The 16969-nt window shown below is 48.7% G+C and overlaps 2 long non-coding RNA genes across 3 annotated transcripts; both read left to right on the plus strand.

Moving 5' to 3' along the window:
* The first annotated feature begins 116 nt into the window (after positions 1-116).
* On the plus strand, positions 117-8221 carry LOC311431704. Its single transcript, XR_014689586.1, has 8 exons — positions 117-965; positions 1113-1214; positions 1901-1999; positions 2715-2788; positions 3219-3364; positions 4439-4836; positions 5631-6429; positions 6902-8221. It is a non-coding gene; the product is annotated as an uncharacterized lncRNA (long non-coding RNA).
* Positions 8222-13220: 4999 nt separating this feature from the next.
* Positions 13221-16207, plus strand: LOC311432726. 2 transcript variants are annotated; one of them, XR_014690265.1, is made up of 5 exons: positions 13221-14012; positions 14134-14183; positions 14569-14662; positions 15623-15752; positions 15939-16207. It is a non-coding gene; the product is annotated as an uncharacterized lncRNA (long non-coding RNA). The 2 variants fall into 2 exon arrangements; XR_014690266.1 differs by having other exon boundaries at positions 13225-14012; positions 14772-15752.
* Positions 16208-16969: the final 762 nt, after the last annotated feature.

A 16969-nucleotide genomic window follows, 5' to 3' on the forward strand; every position in this document is an offset into this window, starting at 1 on the left:
TGTCTCTTGGTTATGTCCCAAGAGTTTTGCTTGAACTGTGTGCAACAAAGGAGGCCTTGGGCCTGTACTGAGCAGCGAGAGAGCAAAACTCTGCGTAAGCACTGGCCATGGCAACGTCGCTTGGGAGTTGAGCGGCTGGGGGTCTTTCCAGAGGTGGGGGGTCTTCCCAGCGGAACTCGGTACGCAGGCAGAAACGTGACCTTCGAGGTCTTTGTTTGTCTTGCGCTGCAGCTGTGGTATTTGCCCCATAACTGTATGGAGTTGCTGAATTCTAGAGGGGATGATGATAGAGACGTCCCTGGTTCAGCCTTTTTTTTGCCGCAGTCCTTGCAGAAGTTCTGGAAAAATGAGTAGTATCCTTCTCTTTAAGTTCACCTTTTAAAGAGTTCTTCCTGCAGACTCCTGTCTCCGTGGTTTAGGTACGTGATTTGTGTGAAACAGAGCCAGGCTTTCCTGTTAACGAGTGCCCTGATTGAAATTCCCTGTTGTTGGAGAACAAGAACCATCAGTGGTGCTTGGCAGTTTAAAACCTCTTGGCTTACGCAAAGGCTAACTTGCCAAAGCGATTGGGAAGTAGCCTAAAGTTCAGTAAATGCGCTGAATAGAAAAGGCCGTCTTCTTGACGGGAAAAGAGCTTTGCAGAACGTGAGCTTTGTTTCCCGTAGGGCTCCCTGCTTGCCCACCTGTTCAGCGATTACTGCAGGCTTTGACTGGTCCCCTCAGGCCCAATATCGCACACGTGCTGTGCTGCAGACGGTGCCTTAGCTTCCTTGCCGTCTCGTGCTGCGTTACTTGTACCTGCGGAAAACTTACTTCAGTGTCACAGAAACCCCGTGGGAAGCGTTCCCGACTCACGCCGGTAGGACCATCCCGTCGCGGCTGGTAAAATCCAGGAGCAGGACGATGCTTGGAAGAACGTCACCTATGGAGGAGAAGACAACAGCCTCCTTCCTGTTAGGCAACAGGTTTCCAAGACTGGTTTCCCCACCCCCCTGTGCGTTTTGAAGGAGGCAGTCCCTAAGCTGATGCAATCCAACTATCCAACTGCATCTAAGATGCTGGTTGTTACTTCCATAAGCTATAAAGGAGCTTAATGTGTTCTGTGTTTTTAGGTCGAGGCTTGCGTGCGTGAGTTTGGCTTGTCGCGATGGCCGGTGTAGATGATCGCTCACGTGCCCCAAAGCTCCTTGTGCTGATGCTGGATCTGCCCCACGGTAAAGGACCGCATGCTGTGTGTTCAGCTTTTCTTCCTTACCGTGTCGTCCGTATGTATGTATGTATTTACTTCTCTGAAGGAAAGGGTGGATTTTTCGTGGGTCCCTCTGTGCGCGTCTCGAACCAGGCTGCAGTAAATACGCGTAAGCGAGTAGGCTGCTGCAGCGCGTCCTGGACAGTATCAGGGTGCTACTCTGCTAGCAGTGGAGAGCTGGGTGAAGGTGCCCAGGGTAAGGGCTTGTTCTGCCTCAAGTTGAACAGAAAGTTTCAGGAGTTGAGCATCCCAGGGGATGTTTGTAGGACTGCTGTTAGACGATAAAGGTTCGGATGGCTGTCGACGAAGGGGATTTTGTTGGTTCTTTTTCGATAGCTGTTCCTGCCAAAGATCGCGTCGGTCACAAAAGGTAGTAGTAACCTTGCGGTTTCTATGTTCTGTAGCGTTTGTACTAAAATACACTGGCAGATGAATAAATGAGCAGGTACAAATACACGTGACTCTGTAGCTGAGACTAAATAACGTGCAGTTTCTTCTGTGTTTTATCTTTCAAAGCACATTGTTGCTGAGCGCCTGAGCTTTTTGCTCGCGTTACCGAGGAAAGGAATGGCAGTGCTTCTTCCCCCCTCATCTCTTTTTTTTTTTTTTTTTTTTTTCCCCCCCCCCTCTCCTCTTCTTCCTCGATGACAGGGACTCGAAATGTTTTCCTCGGATGTCCACGTGAAAAACGAAATAAATAAATAAATGCTGATGGTGAAGACACTGACAGAATTGGGTGACATTTTCAAGGTAGAGGAGGGGCGAAGAATGTGGAAATTCCTGGTACATTAGTGGTGCTCTGTTAACAAAACTGACGTATACGCCACTTGCTGTTCCTAGTTTTTTGGTTTGGTTTTCCTTTCAGTAGTCTCCCCGAAGGCTTTTGCGGACACACGGTGTATCTTTTCTGTTCTTCCAGTATTCGTTTGTCAGGAAGGACGACCATGCAATCCGAGGGCTGTGGACAACCATCTACCAGGTGGTTGTTGCAGCCTCCATCGGTCATGTTATTTGTGCTTTTAGCTCGCCCTCTCCAATATCTTGAGTTGAATTTTTTTTTTTTTTTTTTTTGGCAACGCTATGTTTGCAGTGATAGCATTGCTGCCGAGGTATTTTTGACTAAAAATGATCTTAACTGTAGTAGTGAATTCACAGAGTGTGGCTTTGTGTAACGACTCCTGCGATCACAACTTTTTTTTTTTTTTTTTCCTTTGTCACAGATAGGAGGAAAGCTCTTTCCAGAGAGATGGAAAGAAAGTTGTTTCAGAATACGTTCAGAATGTCTGAAGTTGTTTTGGAATTTTTTTTTGTTTGTTTTGTTTAGTAGTTAACGGTAGTACAGCCCACAGAGCAATTTCTTTGTGCGTGAGAACTCGCGGGTTAACTGAAAGTTACTTGTTTTATTATAAAACTAGGATTTGAAGCCACGGGCATTCAGAAATGCATATGATATGTCTTGTCACAGTCTTCTAGATCAGCTAACCGGAATGAGAACCAATCTTCTGAAAACACGCAGGGATATTGTGGGGCAGGATGAAGGTAAATGGGCACAATTATTTATTAATATTCTGGTACAGCTATTTAATTCACCTAAGTAGTGTTTCTGTCCTCGGTGTGGGAGAGGAAGTAGACTTTGCATCGTTTCTTGGGTCAGTCGTCCTTCCCTAGATTCCGAAGGAAAAGAATGAAATTTCTGCCTTCTGTCACAAAACATGTTGTGCGTGCTTGGAATTTGAAAATTAAGTTTCATGGGTGAGCTTTCCTGTGCAACAGGATGCAGTAGATGTTCTTATAGTGATGGTGAAAGGAAAGAGGGGCTTTATTTGCCTTTTGCTTTTCCTTTGTTTTGTAGAGGGAGGAAATAGTGATTTCTAGATCTTAAATGCTAACACTGGAAATGGAAGCATGCGAGGCTTGTATTTCCTTAGTCTTAAGGTAGACTAAATTTAGATACCTTGTTCTGCTGCAGACTGCCTTCACGGCGTTCCTGTTGCTCAAAGGGGAAATCATCAGGAGTAGTTGAAAATGATGCCTTCACCCCTTCGGGAGATTGATCCAGATCAACCAAAAAGGCTTCTTCATACACTTGGCAGTCTGTTCAAACAGGATGAGAAGGTAGGAGAAGTCTTGCTATCTGCTGTATCATTATTTGAAAAGTAACTGAATTGTAACACGGAGGCAAATACTCTGGTAGTGAATTGACGAAGCAATTGTTTTTTACTTATATTTAAAAAAAAAAAAAAGTCTTTTCAGGGTACGATGATAGATGAAGCAGATAAATTTGTTGCTGGGCCTCAGAATAAGATCAAGCGTCCTGGAGAGCCCAATACTCCAGCATCACTAAAGAGAGAAGGCGTAGCATGTCGCCGCTATTGCGACGGCCACAATCACCGTTGTGACAAACCATGTTGGTGGGAAAGGGCCACCCTGTGCTGCTGGATCTCCGTCACCATATCTGAACCTCAAAGGCATGCCAACAAATAAAAGTATGTTGGAGTTGTTGTAGTACAGGAACTTGTGTGGTCATAAATGGACATAGTGTGCAGGAAAAAAAAAAAAAAGGTCTCCGTGCTTTCTGTGTTAATTCAAAAGGACACGTAAGTTTTAGAGTTAATTGGGACTGAATTTCTTTGGTCGGCTTAGACAAACAGGCTGTTGCTATAGGTAACGAAGTCCTGAATGAGCAATAATTTGGAACTGTTTCTAAAAAGTGCTGAAACCTTTCACCACGATGGTTTGGCGGTAGCAAGGATTTCATTTCAGCTTTTAATTCTCATTTGTGTATTCTATAGTGGGGAAGGGAGAAGTGGGGAAGGAAAGTGTGTAAAAAAAAAAAAAAAAAAAAAAAATTTTAAATTTCTCACAAATAGTAATTTACCCACCTGTTGCAGCAGAGTCGAAAGAAAAATTTTCTGGAACTGGGGGAAGGAGGGGAAACTTTAGTTTACTTTAGTCACTGAAATGGGAATACAGCAAATAACTTCACGACAGTCATATGAGACGGTAGCAGCCCAAAAGGAGGTATTCCTGTGGTTGCGTCAAAGGGTGAATAAAACTACTGAAGTGATCTGACAGTGCTGAGTAACTCTCTCCACAGTACTTTCAACAAGAAGGGATGCAGAATAATGTCCTTCTGTGTTTTTTGATCCTGCAGTTATATGCACTACTAAGCTCCTTCTTAATTTTCAGACACTGGTATCAGTACTGTCCAAGATGGTAATGGAGAGAAGAAAGCAGAAAACTGTCAGTTGCTGGAAAAGCAAATTGATGGCTTGTCTGTGCAAATGGCTTCTTCGGTTCCAGCTGTTAAGGGAGAGGATGAAATGTCACCTGGTGACTTAGACTCTCTACATGATGAGTTCAATTGCTTAAATGATGCAAAGATGGCTTGGATCGTAAACCTGGTACCAGTGCACTTGTTCGAGGGCCTCTAAATTACAGCGTGGCTGGAGATGACCAAAAACGAGTGATGGAGTCTACTTCTGCATCTGTGCCAAATTGATTTAAAATAACACCTACAATGTTGGAGGGAAGCGATGCTGGTATTAAAATCAGAGTGGTGAAAGAGGTTTGCAAACGTGGAAGAAGTAAGTTCTTTATTAGTGTATTAAAAATAGGCTAGGGGTACAGAAGACTTTTTCTTGAAATGAGGATCTATTTTGAAAATAAAACCTCAGATTTGGAATGATTTTTGATTACTCGTGTACAAGTAGTGGAAGAACAAGAAAGTAAGTACATGTATTCAGAGTCCAACTTTATATCCTCACCGTCCTTACTGCAGCACTCTTAAGCAGGCTTAGTCACAGCGCCATTCGTGTTTTCATAGTTGGTTCAGAGAAGAAAACACAGAAACCAATGAAAAAATACTGTTGTTTCACATCTAAGGTGTCCGGTTCATTCTTTTGCGCTACTTTTTTTTTTTTTTTTTTTGTTAAACTTTATACGAGACAATCGTGCTCATGCTCCACATAGATCGGTCATCTTGTAAAGAGTAGTTATCTTAAACCTCTGCTTTCAAAAATGACAGCTCTAGGTTGAAACGTGGCTTGGTATCCCTTTGTTTCTATTAACTGCTGATCATGGCAGCGTGTTCGTGGAGATGCAAGGCTTCTCTGCTGATTAAACCTAGTCTGCATTTTCCAAGGGCAGGTGTTTCTAGATACTGCTCTTTTAAGAGAACAAAATTCAGCGTTACATTTGAATATCAGCTAATCGATATCACTTCAAATTATTGGTATGCTGGCTTTTTTTTCTTACGTGCATTACTGTATGCAGAAATGGGAAACTCTAGGCTTTGTTGTTTTTCCTTTGGCTCTTGAGATTTACTGAAAATGCATTTACAAGATCTGTTTCTAATATCTGTTTGGATCTCTTCTTTAAGATCGTGAAAAAAATCTTCTCTCTTCTTGAGGAGGTACGTACAAGGACGGATGGAAACTCAGAAGTATTTCATTGAATTTGCTATAAGGGAAGGAGCAAGGTTTGTATAGATACGAATGATTCGGAGTTAAACGCTAACGTTGTTCATGATAGCAAATCTCAGTCTTTTCCAAAACAAGTGTTTTGTTTTGACATGCTTAAATTATTACAGTTTCAGCGGTCAAACTGCCGTTGTATTTTCTGAAGTAAATGGTCGTTACCTAGAGCTGAAGTGTGAAATAGAAAGATACGGGTGGTTATGGAAGAAAGACCCAGAATTTGCGTGGGTTGGGGAAAGATGGCTGTATCAAATTAAATTTGCCATTCTGGCGTCAGAAATGAGGGAAGCTCTTCCATGCTGGAAACAGAGAGCCTCTGCTAATACTGTTTGTCGTGGCAAAATAATACTGAGTTATTTAACTGCTGTTTTTGGAAGAAGAAATGAAATTACTTCCCTAGGTTTAAAAATCGTGTCTTAATACAGCACTTAGAGAGAACGCTAGAGGAGCTAGAGTTCAACAGCCTACCCAACAGAGTTAATCAGGTGAACGGTAGATAATAGTGTACCAGCCAGAGGAATACGGACCGGGAATGAGTTTGCTGTGCCGCAGAAGAGTGGAAGAGGACGTAGCTGTTGCCCTCGCCATCCTGGCAGTCAAGTGATCTTACTGTCAGAGTCCGAGAAGAAGCAGCAGAGCTTTAACTTTACGAACCTCTATCGGCAGAAGCTGGGCTGTAACCTTAAGGACGTGCTATGAAAGGTGTGGCTTTTTTCCTGTGGAGGGTGCTCTTTGCTCAACAGGCTGAAAAAAATAACCATTGCTGCCCCTCCTGCAGGTGGTGAGAATTTACTCACTTGAATACTGTCATTAGCCGTTTTACGTGCAATAGGCAGTGGATCGCACTAAAATGGGGCACTGTCAAATGCACACAGTGTCTGCATTGTGGAGAGATCCCATCTGTTGTGTGTCCCCCCCCCCCCCCAATAAAAACAAACAAACAAACAAAACTCCCAGAAACACCTGCACTGGTAATATTGCATGTTGCCAGCACAGAGACGAGGGTCATGTTCCCGAGAACTGCTAGCCATGCCTTTAAACTTGAGATTCAGCGTAGATCGAGAGTAAAGAAACTGCTGTTGTGTTAATGAAAGCTAAAGACAGCCCTGTGACTGTTACCACTTGGTGGTTACTAAACAATCTACCTCAGACTCTCTTCTGTTTTTATCTGCAGACATTATGAAAGCGCACCTGAGGCTTCCCAGGTCCCTGACTTCAGTTCTCTTTCATCCCGTGAGGAGGACGGAGATTCTTCAGGTGGCCTTGCCTTGGCACACGCTGTGCTTTGGAAGCACTAAAAAGAAATGCTTTTAAAAGTGTGCATTTATTTTAATGTTCATACAAAAGAGATTGGTTTTGAACAGTGTTGTTACCGGATCACTAATTTGATATTTTAACTGTATACATTTTTTTGAACATAGGTGTGTGTGTGTGTGTGTGTGTGTATATGTGTATATATATAAAAAAAATAAACCGTTTTATTAATTCTCGTTAAGTGCTGATCTGAGGAGTCTGTAATGGGCAGCGCTGAATTCCTCGAATTGTCTGTCACCAACAGACCGCTAATATTTTTTGTGAAACCAGTCTGCATATCCTGAAACCCCACTTCTGGTAATAGCTGCGGAATGTGTTTGTTACTTACCTCCCGGTAGCACGTACCCTGGAGCACCTGCCTCATCAGTCAGCTCAGCCTGTACAGGGTGTACATTTTTGCTCCAAGGCTAAAGTGTTAAAGACACCAAGTTCCAGCTTACCAAATCCTTGGTTACCCGAGTTAATATCCTCCCTTCCGTTCCTCTTACTCTTTTGTTCAAAGGTAATGTTGTGAATCACAGAAAATGCAACGAAGACTGGAGCACCTGCACGTAATTAATATTTTCCTTTTAAACGGTAATATGCCAGTAGTAAGTGGCTCTTCAGATAATTTTATTTTCGGTTGTTCTCATTTAAAAACAGTCTCCTGCTCCTTTAACAGCTTTCTTTTAAAAGACAGGTTGAAGTTGTGCTGGCGTTAACAAGCTCTTCACAAGGTACTGGGGCTGTCCTGAGGATTCCACTTGACCAGCCAGCAGAAGAGGCAGGGAAACATACTTACATTGATGGCCTGAACTTCTCTTCCTATTACTCTTTTTAGTACTAGCCAGCGTGTGTGAGACATCTTTTCCTTCTCCTGTGAAGCAGTGGGCTGGTCTTTCTGGAAGAGGTTGTTTGACCATTGGAATTACACCAGTGAGATTCAAGAAGGAAATAAAATCCAAAAGCAGCAGCGTATCTTTATTACTACGTTAAGTGAGAAAGTGACACTTGGAACGAACTCGTTATAAACAATTCTGAACTCTTTTCTTAGCGGGAACGTACTTATCTGTACCGTTGAACGTACTTGAAAAAAAAACAAACAAACCACAGGAGTACCTTGGAATACATAGGGCGATTCATCCCTTCAGGATCATTACACGGCAGCTGTATGTCACCACAATACACCTCTTTTGCTTAATGGTGGACTTCTAAGAGGGAATTTACTTGGGTCAGGTATACTGTGTGTATGTGGTTTTATGCACGTAGAACTGCCTGTACTACACTATCTTTTAAATAGGTGGTGGTAAGAGGAGACAGCTTTCTTCTAGTAGATTCTTACTTAAGTTTCTTTAGTGATTCCGGGGGCGCTCACTTGACCGTGATGTGCCTGACCTGGTTAGCATCTAAACCTCCTCCTCTGATGCGGTACAGCTGTCTGCTAAATTAGTTACAGAAAGATGGTGACTTTAACTCAGACAGTTCTCTCTTACCTCGCTATTGTTTTATCTGGATAATTTGAATTTGGATTAGAGCAGCGGAGGGAAAAGATGCCTTACACTGAAACGGACGCGAGTCTGTGAGAAGAAAGCCAGGCGTCCTTGGAGACTGTGCCAATGAAAAGGCGAAGAAAAATGAGTGGAATAAATCTGAGTGCACATAGTCCTGCATCCCGAAGGGAGCACAGAAGGAAGGTTGCTTGCTTAGAAGAGCAGTGGATGCTTCGTGCCCGCCTTAAAGAGAATATTAACAGAGAGAATTCTTTGTAAGACAAGCTGCCCCGCGGGGTGTGGGTAGCAAATACGTTGGAAAAAATACAGCCACAAGCTCCGAATGGCACAGTAGGCGAGCTGTGATCCGCCCGACAAGGCCTCCCGCGGGCGCCCTCTGCCGCCACCTGCTGGTGGGAAAGGGGTACTGCAGGCGGCCGAGGGGCGCGCATGCGCGGTGGCACCGGCGGGCGCCCTCTGCCGCCACCTGCTGCTGTTATTCGGGTACTGCAGGCGGCCGAGGGGCGCGCATAGCGCGGTGACTCCCGCGGGCGCCCTCTGCCGCCACCTGCTGGTGGAAAACGAGTACTGCAGGCGTCCGGGGGGCGCGCATGCGCGGTGGGGGTCCGGTGGCGCCCCCTGCCGCCACCTGCTGGTGGTAAAGGGGTACTGCAGGCAGCCGAAGGGCGCGCATGCGCGGTGACGCCCACGTGCGCCCTCTACCGCCACCTGCTGGTGGGAAGCGAGTACTGCAGGCGGCCGGGCGCCACGAATGCGCCATGACGCCCGTGGGCACCCTCTGCCGCCATCTGCTGGTGGAAAACGAGTACTGCAGGCGGTCGGGGGGCGCGCATAGCGCGGTGACGCCCGCGGGCGCCCTCTGCCGCCACCTGCTGGTGGGAAGCGAGTTCTGCAGGCGGCCGGGGGACGCGCATGGGCGGTGGGGTCCGGTGGCGCCCTCTGCCGCCACCTGCTGGTGCAAAACGAATACTGCAGGCGGCCGGGGGACGCGCATGCGCGTTGGCACCCGCGGGCGCCCTCTGCCGCCACCTGCTGGTGGTAAAGGGGTACTGCAGGCGGCCGGGGGACGCGCATGCGCCGTGGGGTCCGGTGGCGCCCTCTGCCGCCACCTGCTGTTGGGAAACGGGTACTGCAGGCGGCCGGGGGACGCGCATGCGCCGTGGGGTCCGGTGGCGCCCTCTGCCGCCACCTGCTGTTGGGAAACGGGTACTGCAGGCGGCCGGGGGACGCGCATGCCCGTTGGCACCCGCGGGCGCCCTCTGCCGCCACCTGCTGTTGGGAAAGGGGTACTGCAGGCGGCAGGGGGGCGCGCTTGCGCGGTGGGGTCCGGTGGCGCCCTCTGCCGCCACCTGCTGTTGGGAAAGGGGTACTGCAGGCAGCCGGGGGGCGCGCATGCGCGGTGTCGCCCGCGTGCGCCCTCTGCCGCCACCTGCTGGTGGGAAGCGAGTACTGCAGGCGTCCGGGGGGCGCGCATGCGCGGTGGGGCCCGGGGGCGCCCTCTGCCGCCACCTGCTGGTGGAGAACGAGTACTGCAGGCGGCCGAGGGGGGCGCATGCGCGGTGGGGCCCGGGGGCGCCCTCTGCCGCCTCCTGCTGGTGGAAAACGAGTACTGCAGGCGGCCGTGGGGCCGTGCATGCGCGTTGCTTATTACGTCGTTGTTTTTTTTGATGTGTAATTTCCTACGCTCCTAGATTTTTCTTCATATGTAAATCACACAGAATCACAGATCTTCTAGGTTGGAAGAGACCTCAAGATCATTGAGTCCAAGCTCTGACCTAACACTAAAGTTTGAGCTAATTCCCGTGGAAAATATTTCATTTACTTTCTTGGTTGTATTGTCCTTTCTATGTTCGAAGCTGAGGCATAAATACGGTAAATTTTGCTTCTAGAAACACCCCAGTTCTTTTGTCTGCACTCTGCATGCTGTAAACTAGGGATAGGCACAAAAAAAAACAAATAAATAAATAAATAAAAGAACACAGCTGCTGCTGCTCCTGCTCTCTTTCTTGTGGTTTGCCCCCTCCTCTTTCCCAGGTGATTGGGTTTGGGTGCTGGGCAGGGCCAAATGGTATAGGAGCCCCAGGCACGGCATCAGAGAGCTCCTTCTGCCCGGGCTGCTCTTTGGGGTCAGTGCTTTGTTGATGCTTCTGTTAGCTACATGCAGGGTTCTTTTGGTGGGTCAGGGTCTGGTACGATCTTTTAGAGGAAACCGATCTAGTAGTATGTGCATTTATTGCTTGAAGCTCTTTGGAGGTGATTAATTGTTATAGCACATTTATGGATAGGACGTCAATGTTATTTTGTGCGTTTGCTTTGTTGTTCTAGGTCCCTCGTGATTTTTGCAGGGTTACAGGGCAGATGCCACCAAATCTACCCCTTTTGTTGTTTTTGTTTTGTTTGATTTTTTTTTTTTCTTGATTTTTCTTTTTCTTTTTTGGAAGGGGGTTTGGGATTTGAGCGTCCTATTTTTTTGGGTTTGGGATTTGAGCATCTCAATTTTGCGGGTTTGGGATTTGAGCGTCTTAATTTATTGGGTTAGGGGTTTTAGGCATAGGACTTCAGGGGTTTAGTGTGGTAAATAGTTTGGGTTAGGTCCGTAGGGGTTTCGAGGATGTTTAGGGATAGGGCTTGAGGCTTTTTTGTGTAAGGGCGGGAAGGGCTAGGGTTACAGTGAGTGCTGTTAAATGTAGTTCTCGAAAGCTCGGCCTCTGATTGGCCGTGCTGGCTGTCCAGGGAATTCTGGTAGGTGTAGTTTTCCGGCACCAGGCTTCCGGTAGGCCGTGTTGACTGCCCGGAGCATGCCGGGAGATGTAGTTCTGGGACTCCGGACCTCCGGGAGGCCATGTTGAGCGCCCAGAGCATGCCTGGAAATGAAGTTCTCGGGAACCAGGGTTGGGCTTAGGGACTAGGGCTGGGGCTAGGGTTAGAGTTTAGGGTGAGGGTTGGGGTTAGGGTTAGGGCTAGTGAATGCTGGTTCTCTGTGTTTGCAGATGACGGTGAGCGTGTTTAAACTAATTCCAGTTGAAGAAGTTTCAGTTACTTGCTTGGTGCCGTTATCAGTTCAACATTAAAAGCTGCAGCAAAAGCAAAAGGGGATTTTTGCTTCTAGAAACACCACAGGTCTCTTGTCTGCTCTCTGAATGTTTTTGAGATAAAACAGATTTTAAAAAACAAAGGAAAGGAAAACAAAACAAAACACAGCTGCTCCTTTTGCTCTCTTCCTACTTTCATGTGCTTTGCCCCTCCCCTTTCCCAGGTGATTGGGTTTGGGTGCTGGGCGGGGCTAAATGCTATATGAGCCCCAGGCATGCCATCAGAGAGCTCCTTCTGCCTGGGCTGCTCTTTTGGGGACAGTGCTTTGTTTTTCCTTCTGTCCGTTGCAGGGTTGTTTAGGCAGGCTGGAGTCTATGGATTTCTGGATTTTAAGTGCTTGGAATTCACTTAGTAGAGGGATGTTTAGTAGGGGCTGCTGGCTCAGTTTGGGGTGCGGTTGTCACTGCAGTTATTTTCCTACAGCCAATAGAGTAAAATTCCAGTTTGCCTTTTAGAGGTGCTATAAGTGGGTAAAGAGAACAGATGGAAGCGTGTGCCACGTGGGGTAGGCAAGCGGCTGAGGTACAGGAGGGGATGAGAGCATGTGATTTTTTTTTCTGGGGATGAAATGGACTCAATTTTGTTGGTGTATAATCTGTTCTGCTCCTAGATTTTTCTTTCAGCGTGAAGAAAAGTTTGAGCTAATTCCAGGTAAGAAAGTTCCAGTTACTTGCTGGGTCGTATTGTCCTTTTAATATTCAAAGCTACAGCAAAAGCGTGGGGATTGTTGCTTCTAGAAACACCCCAGTTTTCTTGTCTGCACTCTGCATGCCGTTGAGCTAAAGCAGACTAAAAAATAAATAAATACAGGAAACACACACACAAAAAACAACAATAACAAAAACAACAACAACAACAAAAAAACACACCATTGGGTGACGTGTTGTGAACGCAACGATCATTTAATCCCTTTGTTTTCCCAGGTGGTGTGGATGATACTGGTTGCACTGTTGGAGCTTGGATTTGGAGAGGAACAGGTGAGCATAGTTGTATGTTGCATCAGCAGTAGTCAGCGTTGTGGAGAAGGTGGGCATCATGACCGGCATGCTAGTGAATGCTGGTACTCTGTTTTTGCAGCTGATGATGAGCCTGGCAATTGACTAAGATGACGACCAGTGCCTGTGTATTTCTTGAGGCGGAGGGAATTTACCATGCAGCAACCTGAGAGCTAAGTTGGGGGGCACCTGGTATTTGCATATCTGGGGTGGCTAATGGGAGCTGGGAGCCAGAGCAGCGTGGAGCCAGCTGGCTGAAAATACTTGGTGCCGCTGCGAGGGTGGTTCAGGCTGGGTCACGTTCAGGCTGCTTGTGGCCGGGTCACCAGGCTAATAGAAGCAGCGGGATTATTTTGTAGCGTGAGTGCGTGCGCCAGGCAGGACAGTTTCCTTCTGTTCGTCTGTCCTGTAGTGTTGCTTCTGCAATGTCTGTTCTGTGCTTCTCGGGTCTTGATATCCTTCTAGCTTTTGACACTGGACTGACCAGACAGGGGACTTGGTAGCGGTGCTGAAGGGCCTCAGTGCTTGTTCTGTCATCGTGGCTCTGATCCGATGTATAGGCGCCGGTAGAATATTGATAGATTGATCGTATAAATTCAAGACTGCTTTCTGCTTTGGGTATGCACGATAGGTGGAGAGATCCCCCCGTGCATCCAGCGCTGCAATAAAGAATATACCGCTTAAAGGAATTTCGGCTTCAATCTTTGAATCATATGGGGTTTTCAGTCCCCATCCTTCTGGTCTCTTGTCTTGAAGGAAGGCTTTTTAGGCCTCCATCACCCCAGTTCTGGCAGTGTCTTCCAGTCGCGTGTCGTGACATTTGAGTCTCTCCTTGGGTCTGGTGCAGAGCACCTGTTGTGACTTGCTGTTGCCATAGGGCTTCCCTCCGGGGGTCACTTTTTCTTGCGCCTTGTGTTGTGTGTTTTGTTTGTAGTGTTTGCGGCATGCCTGTGTGTGTATGTGTTTGGTCTGGAGCTGTCCTGCCTGGCAGTTAGTGATGACAGCTAACGTGGCAGTGCATGGGTGTGCTAATACATTGTCCGGACTGTGTTGGCGAAGACATCTGGTCTGCCTCTGCGCACGTACTGAAGGGCAGCAGGCACAGTCATCTCTGTGGTGTTTGTCAGATGTGTGTGTGGGGGGGAAGAGTTGAGCTGCTTGCGAGCAGCTGCTCGCATAGTGCTTGAACGGTGTGCTTGAGGAGGAGGTCTGTGGAATCTTGAAAGCTTACAGATAAGGGGTTTTTGAAACTTTTATTTTTATTTCTCTCCTGTCCCCAGTGGAGTGTAAACCTTTGGAGGAACCTGTCACAGGAAAGAGCTCCTTCCGGAACTGTTCAGCGCTCCGTAGGCAGCTCGGTGACTGGCTTGGTCTACTTCTGAGGTGTGCTGAGGTATGGGGGCTGCTGTTTTGAAATGATAATATTGTAAACGGGGTCCCTTTGTGTTGTTGAGGGATGGGTGCTAATGCTGGCAGCTGAATGATTATCTTGTGACCGTTTTCATTTGTTAAAGCTGAAACACAGTGTACAACGCGGGACTTGACCGGAGCTGCTTTTGGCAAGGTGAGCGATGAACAGATGTAGCAGGTACTTTAGGGGTGCAGTTGTCACTGCAGTTACTTAACTGCACAAAGTACAGTAAAAATCCTGTTTATATTTCAGGGGTGTTGTAGCTGGCCTAAGAGAGCAGATGGAAGCATCTGCCTCGAGGGCAGGTGAGGGAGCAGAGGTTAGGGAGCAGATGAGAGTAACTGTCCCAGCTGTGCTGTGGCTTTGGATGCTGCTTCAGCCTATGCTTTTCTTTTTGTTTCACAGGTGTGTCGCACAGGCTCAGAGGGGCCAAGCTGCACTCTGAAGAGCAGCACGGGAAGGGCGGGCTGTTTGTGAGCTGGATTGGAGCAGAACTGCCAAGCAGCACGAGGTGACTGCGAAGGGTCTTGCTTTGCAGGTGCCATGGCAGGCTCTCCACAGAAGCGGTTGAGGATTTGAGAAGAGGTTGCAGATCATCGAGGAGCGACACGTGCAGGGACGGCTTGAAAACGGTATGGCTGCTTTCTCTTCTGTTTATCAGGTGTCCCAGGCGACGTGGGCTGTGATGTTAGCCTTTAGGATCGGAACAAAGCAGGTGCTGATGGCGGTCTTCTTCGGTAGGCAAAGAGGTGCCCGAAGCCCCCTCCTGTGCAGCCTGAGCACGCCTCGCTGAGGGTGAAGCTTGCTTTCCAGCAGTTCTGGAAACTGTGTTGAGGCTGAAATGCTGCGTCTGTGTTCGGGTTGGGGTTGCACCTTGATGAGTGTAGGGATGGGTTTTAAGTGGGTGCAGCGGAGGGCCCGGCCCCAGTGTCCTGTAGTGTGTTTTGACCCATCAGCATAGCCTTTTAGTTCTTAGCCTACTTAAGTAAGTGATTTTTCCTGTGAGTGGAATGGAATTGACTTTTTCTTTGGTGTGTAATCTATTCTGCTCCTAGATTTTTCTTTCTGTGTAAATAAAAGTTTGAGCTAATTCCAGCAGGAAAAGCTTCAGTTACTTGCTTGGTGGTAATGTCATTCTAACATTCAAAGCTGCAGCGAAAGCATGGGGATTGTTGCTTCTAGAAACACCCCAGTTCTCCTGTCTGCCCTCTGCATGCTGTTGAGCTAAGCCTTATAAATAAGTAAATAAACCACAGCTGCTGCTCCTCCTCTTTCTACTTTCATGTGCTTTGCCCCTCCCCTTTTCCAGGTGATTGGGTTTGGGTGCTGGGTGGGACCAAAAGGTATATGAGCCCCAAGTATGCCGTCAGAGAGCTCCTTCTGCCTGGGCTGCTCTTTGGGGGTAAGTGCTTTGTTTTTCCTTCAGTCAGTTGCCGGGTTCTCTAGGCAGGCTGGAGTCTATGGATTTCTGGAATTCTAAGGGCTTGGAATTCACTTCATAGAGGGATATTTAGCAGAGGTTGCTGGCTCACTTTTTTTTTGGGATGGTGGGATGATACGCTCCTGTGTTTGATCTGTATTTTAATCTCTAGATGAATCAACCCACTCGTGTAACTCTCCAGAGGACTAAAACCAGCTTGATGACATGCTACAAGAGGCTTGACCGCGTTGGTGCAGTATTACCAAGAGACTGAGCGGGGTCACCTTTTTCATCTGCAAAGGGTATGTCTGCCATTACCCCTGCCGGGGCTGCTATGCATTCATGGCCTTGTGGCATTTGTGGACTTCAGTTTGTTTGTTTGTTTGTTTTATTTGTCTGGCTCTGGTCTCTGTGTTTGAGTCCTCTGCATGTGCCGCACTGTTTGCGTATCCATTGTGGATGTGACCTTCTCTCTTTGTTTCTTGTAGCTCAGGGCGTAGGCACGGAAGCTTGAACGAAGCATGAGGGTGAGTGGACAGCAGTGGGGGCCCCGAGTTGCTCGGTGGACTGTGTGAGTCTGCTTCAGCTGTCGGGCCGGCTTTGCAAGTGCCTTGCGACAGCAGAGTACGTCTCCTGCCACGTTTCTGACACGTGCCAGACGTCAGCGGTTCCAGGGTTCCAGTTCCTGAAATGCTGGAGATGCTCGGAGCACGAGAGGGGCTGGGGGAGAGGGGACAGGGGAGAGGGGGGCGGCTGCGGCGGCGGGGGGGGGCAGAGAGGGCAGCAGGAGGAGGTGCCGTTGCGTGCGCGTGGCCGACGCCCCTCTGGATTGGCTGGACTGCTCCGTCCCGAGGCATGCTGGGAGCTGTAGTTCTGCGCTGCCGGGCGGCCACGTGGGCTCCGGGCTGCGCGGCCGGGCCGGGGCCGGGCCGGGGCCGGGCCGTGCGCGCCGGGAGGCGCAGGTTGCCGCTGGCGGCGAGCGCGGTTGCCGGCGGTGAGGCGAGCGAGAGCCTCCGGGGGTGCCTCCTCGGAGCGTCGGGCCGGGAGGGGCGGGGGGTGTTGAGGCCGGGCGCGGGTCCTCGCTGCGCTTGATCGTTGGGCTGCGCCGCGCCGCGCCTCGGAGGCTTTCCTCTCCCTGCGTCCTGACAGCCGGCTCTCTCCTTGTGCTGCGGTTCACCGGGGCAGAAGCAGCTCCCCGCCGCTAGGACCCGTGCGGGGTTTGTTGCCGAGCGAAGGTGGCGCACCGGGTAAAGCGAGGAAAGCCGCAGCTGGCGTGCTGCGGTCGCAGGGTTCTCAGGAGAGAGAGCAGCCCGTCCGTCCCGACTGCCCAGGTAAGTCGCAGCGACCTCGGGGTGGAATCAAGGCGTGCTCGTAAGCTTCCTGCAGCCCCGGCTCAAAGGCTTCATTGAATTTGCGGAAGCGCGAGCTGCTCGGCGCTGGGAAGCGCAAAGGGAAGGAAGGCACGTAGTGCCTGCCGAGTCGTAGTAGCCTCTTAGACCTAGAATGAACTGGCCTGTCA

The sequence above is a fragment of the Aythya ferina genome, assembly GCF_964211825.1.
Source record: "Aythya ferina genome assembly, chromosome: 2".
Classification (NCBI taxonomy): Eukaryota; Metazoa; Chordata; class Aves; order Anseriformes; family Anatidae; genus Aythya; species Aythya ferina.